We start from the raw sequence: 9,886 nt of genomic DNA, 5'->3' as shown, positions 1-9,886 counted from the left end.
CAGGGCAGACAGGTTCCCCCGAACCCGAGCTTCTCGTCGAGAAGATCCACTGGTGTGGTAAGAGCTAATGTCTTTTCCTGTAGTATAGTTTTTCCATTTTTTTTTTTTTTTTGAGTGGCGTCATACATTGGTACTATTTGTTTATAGATCCATTGATCCATTCTAACAAATTGTGTGTTATTTGAAATTTTTGGAAAAAGTGACAGCCCTACTGAGCGGTTTCACATTTTTGGACCCTGGCAGGTTTTAAGTTATGATGACTGGCCTTCACTCTCTACTGAAGATGTTTTTTTCAGGTCGCTAATTGTTCTGTGGGCCTCATGTAATTCATGTGACTTTGTCCTAAACTTACTTGGACAGGACCTCTAGACACTTAATTTTGTTTTTCTTTTTTTAAAGCCTCTATTCCACCCATTTCTATTAATTAATGAACTATATTTAACTTTTCTAAATTAGTTTTAAATGTTTCGTTGGCATTTTCATATTTAACATCCTTCTTTGTTTTCTTTTGTTGTCTTTTCTCATTATTGTACTTTCTTTTTCCATAAGCTCATTTCGTAAATTGTGCACAAACCTTTTGTGCTCCTTCTCCATCTCATGTTACGCTTAATTCATTTTTCGACCTTTGCAATGATGTTTTTGTGCCTGCTCTTTAAACATACGTTCTGTGTTTTGGAGATACTCTGCTAGCCTGTTGTTGTGAGAGTGGTCACAGTGTATATCAGAGAGGGTAGTCTCAGCACACTGACAGAGGATTTTTCCAGGCTCAGCTTCTGGATTTGGAGAGCTTTAGAATGGAGGGTGTCTAGGTGGCTGGATTTAAGGCGATTAAAAAATCTGAGTGCTCTTTTAAGTCAGTGGGTATGTACCTAATTCTGCTCTACATGCAGAATAAAAAAAAAATGTATTTGCAAAATTCTGCATTTAAAGATTAATTTGAATGTTTATCCCAACAAGTATATTTATGATGACTGAGTGGACCCCATACTTCACTACCGTACAGCGCAATGGGCTGGATGACACTATCAATTGGGTTGAAATGAGTTACATAATTTAAACTTTCCCTGAAACATTTAGCATATCCAAAAAACACAATAAACATATTCTGAGTTATTCAATAATGAATTCACAATCACAATGTCAATAAATACAGATGCAAATAATATAGACACATTTCGCCAGCATTCCTGTGCCTCCTGTGTCGAGCAGCGCAATATTTCCTGGTGATTTCTTTATTCTTTGTTGTGAGTGTTTTCTTTAATGACTTACTAATGATTAGAGAGGCTGCTTTCAGCCGTCAACTGTAAAATGACTGACTCTCTTAATCATTAAAGTAAATTGTTATGAAAACACTTGCAACAAAGAATCACAAAAAAAAAAAAAAGAATCACCTTGAAATCCTGTGGTCCAAAGCTCATGGTGCGATGTAAACAAACCTCCCCTGGTACTTCAAGCTCGCAATCTGGGTACAGTCAGCTGATAAGACCTTTATACTAGGGGCAGCAGCTCATTAGCAGTTAGCACATTCAGCAGCATTGTGTGCCAAGAGAAAAGGTGTGGTGCAAAACAATCTTCTTGGTGACAAGGCGCAGCTCCCATTTGGCGCTTGTTTTTCTGCAAATATCAGACTAATGAAAACTGTTGATTAAAACTCTTCTCAGCAACTAACAGTTTAGTAGGGGACAGCCCTACTACATACCAACAGTGAATTATAGCTGCACCAATTGTAAACCTATTGTGACGTCACCCAGTTCAGCATTTTGGCTGTCGCCATGACAGTTAAACAGAGCCAGTGGAGGTGACGTACTGCTCTCATTAGCCGCGCAGTTTCCTCTCCTCTGTAACAGAAAACAATGGCGTGCCCAGTCACAAACAATCTTGTATTAAAGCTAAACAATACACTAAAATATGTTTCTGAAACGATTTTAGGCAAGAAATAGGCAACTCAGTATTTGATCAGCACTGCCTAGTTTGACAGTTTGATAGGAGTTTCATGCAGTGCGCTGCATGCGCGGCTGTATCTACAGTGTCTATTTTACTCTAAATTGGACCACAATTTACTAAATTAACACCATAATGTATGGAAGAAGACTTAGTGGAACTAGCAATTGAGACCATAATCTCATTAGGAAACTGTTTACTGAGTTTATAAATCAAGTGAGAAGTTGGGTAATTTCTCCATTAGAGTGCATGGTATCTTTTCTTATTGCAGCCAATGGAGCTCCCCCTGCTGGCCCTTACAGAGAATTCTGGTTTTAAAACACTTACGCATACTGTCAATGATCTGCACGGCAGGGTATTACTTTTATCTTGATGGCTTGTTAGCAAGCATAGTTCAGACCTAAATCATAGTTGTTGTTCAAACATGAATTATGTTTGTTTTATAGTAGTAATAGTAGTGTATGCATCTTTCCCATGTAACTGTACTAATGAGGGCATGAAACCAACTTTTTCATGAGCTACACACAGTGGCAAGTGGGTTCAGAATTTAAGCAGCCAATGACATTTATTTGCAGTCATGCTGTCTATGTATTTTAATTTATTGACTTCATAGCCACAGCCAAAATTGTCTGCGAGCAAGTGTCACTTTTAAGCCCCGGTTACAACATGAAAACATAATGGATTAGCGAGTTTGTTTTAGTACTTAATTTTTACTTTTCGGGCTTGGGTACTGCTGCAACTACAATATTGTCGAAAACTGAGCCCTGTATGAGAATAGGAAGGACAGAGAAAGCAGTGGTTGTTTCTGGAGCATGCATGTGAAAAGACATTACCTGGGTGGTGTTCGACCGATTGTGGGGGGCGAGTACAGCTCTGTGGTTGGTGTAAAGTGGCACTGAACAAATGGACATGTTGGTAGAAATAAGGAAAGATATTAATCAACAGTGGCTGGACTGGTTTTCCTTCCAGTGTCGTTCTAGATTACTATGGCTCCTCCACAATGACTGTAACTGCCTGGAAACCGATCTGGTATCATTCAGTCATCATCAATATGTAGAGCCAAGATGGCCCCCTCAAAACAAGACAGATGGTTACCAAATTGGACCACGCAGAATTCACCACATGCATTGGAAAGAGAAAGAGACAGTGGGACACATTTGGAAAACGACAACAGGAAAAAAAGATGATGTGTTTGCAAACTGTGCCTTTCCAGTTATATATAGAGTTCTATTATTTATAGATTTTCATGGGTACGTGACTGGGTTTTGAATGGGACAAACTGACATATTTAAATGAGAAAGTAAAATACAGGAGAGATGAGGGAGAAAAACAAATACCTGGCCAAGTTAAATGTCCAAAGATGCCAGAGGAGGTTAAGAAATATGAGAAATGAGGAGGTCAGTTTAAAAGAGAGAAAGAACAAAGGCAATGAACAGATGACACACACACAGGTGAGAGAGAAGAAAGACAGGCCTTGAAATCCTTCCAGGCCACTCTATGAAGGCTAAATGTGTATTTCGTAAATGCTCCCCCCCCCCCGCTTTCTCATGTGCACACACTAAACACCGCAACACTCGTTCTCTTCCCATCCCCTGTCTCCTTCTAGGTAGACAGAATGTCATGTAGAAAGGATGCTGCAGAGGCTGCTTTGCATGTGCTATGATAACAAGGTGTCAGGATTCCCTTGGGGTAGATTTACACTACTGGAGATTTGGCTGCTCATCGGATAACATCATCAGATAAGAAAAATACGGCGGGAGAGGGGAGGAAAGAAAGGGAAGGAAGAGGGCCACACAGACACACTCAAGCTAGAATACTAATTGACCTAAGTAGACATAGACATGCATGCATACAGATACGCGTACGGAGTGCAAGCATAACTAGACGGAGATGGAAATATACAAAAAATTATGTAAGAACATACATATAGGAACATATATATACAGGGAGATGCTATGCAGCAAAGACAGCATGGTAAATAAAAATACCTAATTTGCACGGGACACCGAAAAGAACAGCCGTTTGTTTTTTGCACCTCACAATTTACAGTACATCAGTGCAAAAGTGTGTGTCCTTTATATAATAAGGCAGGGGTTAAGAGTAAAGAGGTTGTGGGACATTGTTCTTTCACTGTTCAGCTACCATCTACATGAGAGAAGAGTTTTTTTGCTCAAAAAACATGCACAGGAAGAGGGAGTAAGCCTAACCATAGTTTATGTTCCATACTGTACTACACTGTAGTGTGAACTTTAAGAATGTTGGCAATGGATGAAATCCCCCAAAACCTTTGTCACTGAATACAAGTGAGGGTACATAATAATAATTTATATTCTGGTCTGGAGATGGGGTTTAATAGCACTAACAAAGTTTCAACATCATACTCAAAATCAACAGTGAAATTTGAGGATTTGGGGTGCTATAAAACCAACCAGGAGTGTACTGTTCTTTTAAATGAATGCTTATCATGATAGATGATATCCCATCATCTTTTGCTGTCTTCCATTTGAATAAATATCTCTAGACAGCGTGGGGGACATAAAGAAAACTCACCTGGGAACATCCCACCAGGCATTCAGACAGCTGTTCATTTAAAAGATAGATTACAGCTTAATTCACAAACTGTAATTAATACACACACCTTCCCATACGCAGTGGAGAGGGACAAGAATAAAACAATAAAACACTCCATATCCTGGCAGCTGGGGAAGTCCATATTTTATTACGTATATCATAAAGGTTTATCTTTAGTTTGAATGAGTGTCAAAGTGGAGAGCATTTCAGGGAAAGAAACTTATGTTTAGTATAATTAAGGGAATAGGTGTTTCATTTTCTCACAGAGACAAGACAGACTGATAGACTTTGCCTCGGGCTCTGGCAGATTTGTCTAAGAAGAAATTCTGTGGATGGAAATTACCAAGAATGCATGAATATGTGAAGCTGAGAGAGCAAAGTATAGGGGGATGAGTGTGGGGGTATTTCGGAAGTACAGAGGAAAAGTGACTGAAAGTCTTGACAGAAGATGACAGAGAATTTTCAAAAAAAGGGCTTTGATGTGTTGTATACACATATTTTGAGTAAACAAGTGATTATTAAACGTAATGGATACAGTAATTCAAAGGCATACATACATATATTTTTGCTTTATTTTGTTTAGTGTGGGAACACTGAATTACCGTGGCATATTTTTCAGGAATGCAGCAATAACTAGCTGGGTTTTGTCCTGTGCAACAAGCCCACATAGTTTGCAACAAAACAACTGCCAGAATACCTTGAAAAGTACTGCGAGAACTTCCTGGCAGGTTAAAAAACGATTTTCCACAAAGATTGCAGAACATTTTGTCCTTTAAACTTGCAAAACAAATTGAACATCCTGGTACTCATCTGCAAAGTATGACTCATTACTTATTCTAAAACATAATAGGCTTCACAAAAAAAGAAGCGTAGATGGACAATCTTGGTCATTGCATTACCCTATTTAATCCAGTTTGGCCAGACAGGGTGTAAGAAGCAGTGTGACCAGTAGCTGCTGTAAAAGGACAGATTCTTTCTTTAGATACCATATTTATGTCTTTTAATCATCTAAAGTATTTCATCCAATTATCTTTAGTCACACACTTTGATGTTAGTCACTTAGTAATTACATATTATTACCCATATACCCAAAAATGCTTTTAGCTGCTACACTTCAACAATATGACATGAAAAGACACACATCCAGTACACACACACACACAGTACACACAGGTTGCTACAATCGACAACATGACAGCTCCCCTAAAGTGAAGCCAAAACATCTCAATAGCCCCCTGCTGGCTAGCTGCAGTATGAGTCATAAAGCCCACCCCCCTCCATGTTAGCATATGGGTCATTAGCCAAATGACAAAATCAAAGTGAAATTATTTTTTCCCAAAGATGGTTTCTGTCATTTTAGGTATGTATGTGGGTTGTTGACATGACATAGCATTTTCACTGTCACGCAAGATAAAGATTAATATAATTAGTTGTAGTCATTTAAAATGCAATAAATGTCACTCTCTTTGTTTTACATGGTCCTGTTGTTATAAAACCTGATTTATTAGCATGGAGAGGCTGCTGGAGGTACCTTGTTAATTCAGAACGAAAGAACAGAACATTTTCCCTTTTTTTATGAAAAGAATAATGAGATAACTTGTTAATTCAGAATAACAGGATAATTTTTCAAATGAATGCAATATGCTTGTGTACTTTCCCACCAAACTCCAACAGACTCTGGCTCCAAATTACGTCACCAGTGCAAAATAGCAGCAGCCGCATCGCGAAAATTTGGCTTCATTTTTGTGAATGAGACTATAACAACAACACGTCTCTCAGAAGTCAGTGGAGTACGATGAGAAGAAAGAAGCTAACTACAATAGCACAGTACATGATGCTGGAGGGGAAGGTCAATGCACCCCTCCCTCCCTCCCTTCCTCCACTGTATAGTATTGATGGCAAAATGTCAACTGTGCCATTCAATCATCTAGCCAGCAATCATTTAGTAATCATTCCTCTTCAACGCCTGGCAGAGACAGAAGGAGAGGAGGAGGGGAGGGAGCAATAACGGGAGAGAAAACGAGAGAGAGAGATTGACATAGCATGTAAATAAAGCAAGAAATGGAGAGATAGAGAAAGAAGACAAGAAGAGACAGAAGGGGAGTGAGCAACAGCCTGCCATTGGTAGCTGGAGCATGCATGTCTTTGACAGCAGACAATAAGCCCAGATGGTAACTCTTCCTTTGTTAACTTTGATGGATATTTCACATTCAGCATCAAGGCTGAGAAAATTACTAGATCACCTATAATAGATTGTTAGCCATCATTTACCTTATGGTTTCTCCCTGAATGTCTGTTGGGGAAATGCAAGTGTCTCTTTTATTGTGCTAAATACTCTGCTACTCTACACAGTGCTAATGTTGACACAGGGTTCTTGAAAATCAATCAATAGGATTATGTATGGAGGGCGTCACGGGAATAGCTTTAAAAGTGCTCCCTATCTAGCATGATATACTTCATATGTAGCTTGGGTGATGTGTTTGTATGATGGATGGTATTACCTAATGTGTTACTAGGAACAATTACCCCAGGTACATTATTGAGGAGTAAATGATTCGATTGCTTTTTTATTTATATATTTTTTTTTCAGTCCAACCAAAATCAACAGTTTGACATCTCAGAGGCTCATGGATATTGCCTGGCCATTCTGTGCAGATGTAAACACCATTATGTCTGTAGACCCTCTCAGGGATGCCAAACTTTGAGCAAGGAAACTCACCAATTCACTGGCTCAGTGACAATTTTGAACCACTGCTACACAGACTTTGAAGGCATAATAGATAGGCACAATGCTTATCAGTTTAATTTTCTATTGAACATTTTAAATTTTATGTTTTACTTGCAATGTATCAGTAAGATTTTGGATTTGTGTCATGTTGATGGCGTGATAGATAGAAAAATGGAAAATTGAAAAATCCGAGAGGTTTAAGTTCTATTTTTGCATTTACGTCTGACTAGCTGGAGGGGTCCGCCTGTCTCGCCATGCCTGCATTCTGGTCGCACACAGATCCACTCACTTTTGTAGGTGAGTCTGTACTTTATGGAGCCCCGGAGTGGTCATTAGCGTGACCAGACGTCCTCAAAAATTCAGGACAGTTTTGAATCATGAGCCGTTGTCCCGAATCCTGTCCTATTTGTCCTGAAAATGAACCTTTATAGTAATAGATGATATGAACAAGCTAAAACAAGAGGGGTCTGTATGCTGTAAGACTCGATTGACTTGACTTTAGACTTTAAGGCAAAAAAAGCTGAAGAAAACCCGACTTCAGACTGTGACACAGTAATATTGAAAAATGCTGCACTAAATGTATTGTGTGCTGCTGAATTAGCATGAATAATTAATTACATGAGGGAAATATACACAAGCTGCTGCAGCTGCTGTCACCAGAAGACTCTAAATTCAAATGAGAGAACCTTTTCATTGAATTATCAATTAGTCTACATGAATTAGCAGATCAATTGCTTTTTTAAAACTCTGAATCTGTTCAAATATTCTGATCAAATAACTTGTACGCTTGAACTCCTGCCTTTAGTTATTAAAAATGTCATTTTCATTTGTATTGAGTATTATTGATGTGTTTAAATGTGTCTATTGCATTGATTAGCCCATAATAAATAACAGACTGTTTATTTGACCTGTTTTTAAACCAGATGACGGAGAATGCAGCCACCACTCAGTTTGTTTAAGAAAATAATAAAACCAGAGTAATGATCTAACATTACTACCCCACCCCCACATTATTTGCTTAGCATCATTATTTTTATTTTATTTTTTTATATGGCTGCCCTGATACCTATTTTTCACTGTAGCTAAAAAAAGCTTGAAACAGTCTTAGGCTTTAAATATTCGGATATATACATAATGGACTACGGACTATATACTCTCGCTCTCCATTTCCCTCTCTCTCATATATATCGTTTTCAGTTTTCTAATGAACAATATATATTGCACCGTAACTAGGGCTGCCCCCTAATAGTCAACTGTTAGTCGATGCATTTTTTTATTAGTCGGATAGTTGCAGAAAAACAAAAACAATGTCAATTTGGGAGCTGTGCCTTGTTACCGGGACGAAAGTATCACGGTATAGACCTTTTCTCTTATACCACCGGGAGTCACTTACTGATGCACTGTTGCAAGCATATGCTAACTATACTAGCTGTCTGTACCTGGAGGCCAGCTGATTTACAGCCGGCTCCATAGGATACTGGATTGAGCAAGGTTAATTTGTAAGTAACTATTAGTGTTCTGTCAAAAAGTCTGTGAGTAATTGTTTTTATGAAGTTGGGAGTTATTTAGTCTGTGTTTCGAATAACAAGACTTGTTGTTATATTGTGTTGAAATGAATCAACTAAATGTTCAGTCTCCTTGCTGGTTGTGTTTACATGTTCAGAATCATTAACACTTTTTCCCGTTACCATTTAACAGGCGGCTGTTAATATATATATATAAATCATGAATTTCATATAATAAATGTGTGACTGCTAGTTGACTTGGAAAATCTTTAGTCAGGGGCAACCCTAATTGTTACTTTTAAAAAACAAACTTGTTCTGTAAATAGTAATCTTACTCTTGTGATTAAAAAAAAACACTGCTTCAAAATCATTTCAGCTCAACTCTGAGGCTGTTCTGGAAATAGCATTCTAATAAATATAGCAACTTCTGATCAACCGATATCAATTTCAGGCTTAAATGGGCAACTTCGTATTTGCCCCGCCCATTCCGAGTATAGATAGGGATACAGGTAATGGTCTATTGCTTATCCGTATTATTAACATATTTTCAGTTGGAATTGAGTTTCTAAAATAGATTTATTTTTATACTTTTGTCTCCTGCATAATGAACGTTAACTGCTGCCACTGACTGGCCTATCATTGAGTATGCTTACTGTAGGCTTGTTTAGCTTGAGATATCCATTCCAACTCATTTAGTGTAGATGAGGTATAATAACTTTAGCAAAGCATATAACTGAGACTGTCTAGGGCAGAATGTATAAATAAATAATGAAGAAATAGGTTGCATCACATTAGGCAGAAACAGTCACAGAACTATATACCCCTGCTGCAATTTAATCATTGTGAGAGTCAGGAGGGAAGATAAAGATTTAATTATAATTGTATTTCCACAGGCATCCAGTATCGGAAGGTCAGATTGAGATTGGCACTGGTGTTCCGGTTGATCTCCCCCATTTCAATGTGACTCTGTCCCGGAATAAAAGGAAAGAACATATCCCAAATATCCCGAGTGTAACAGATACAGATAAAAGTGTGTATAGAGTTCTGATAACACACTGGGGAGGAAGTAAGACAGACGCTTGTAGCCAAGGGGAAATGCACTCCTGTGATGCAGCCAACATTAGAAAGACAGCATCTGACA

Source organism: Morone saxatilis, unplaced genomic scaffold (assembly GCF_004916995.1).
Source record: "Morone saxatilis isolate NCDOM2014 unplaced genomic scaffold, NCSU_SB_2.0 Contig8, whole genome shotgun sequence".
Classification (NCBI taxonomy): Eukaryota; Metazoa; Chordata; class Actinopteri; family Moronidae; genus Morone; species Morone saxatilis.
Note: the sequence above shows the minus strand (reverse complement) of the source record.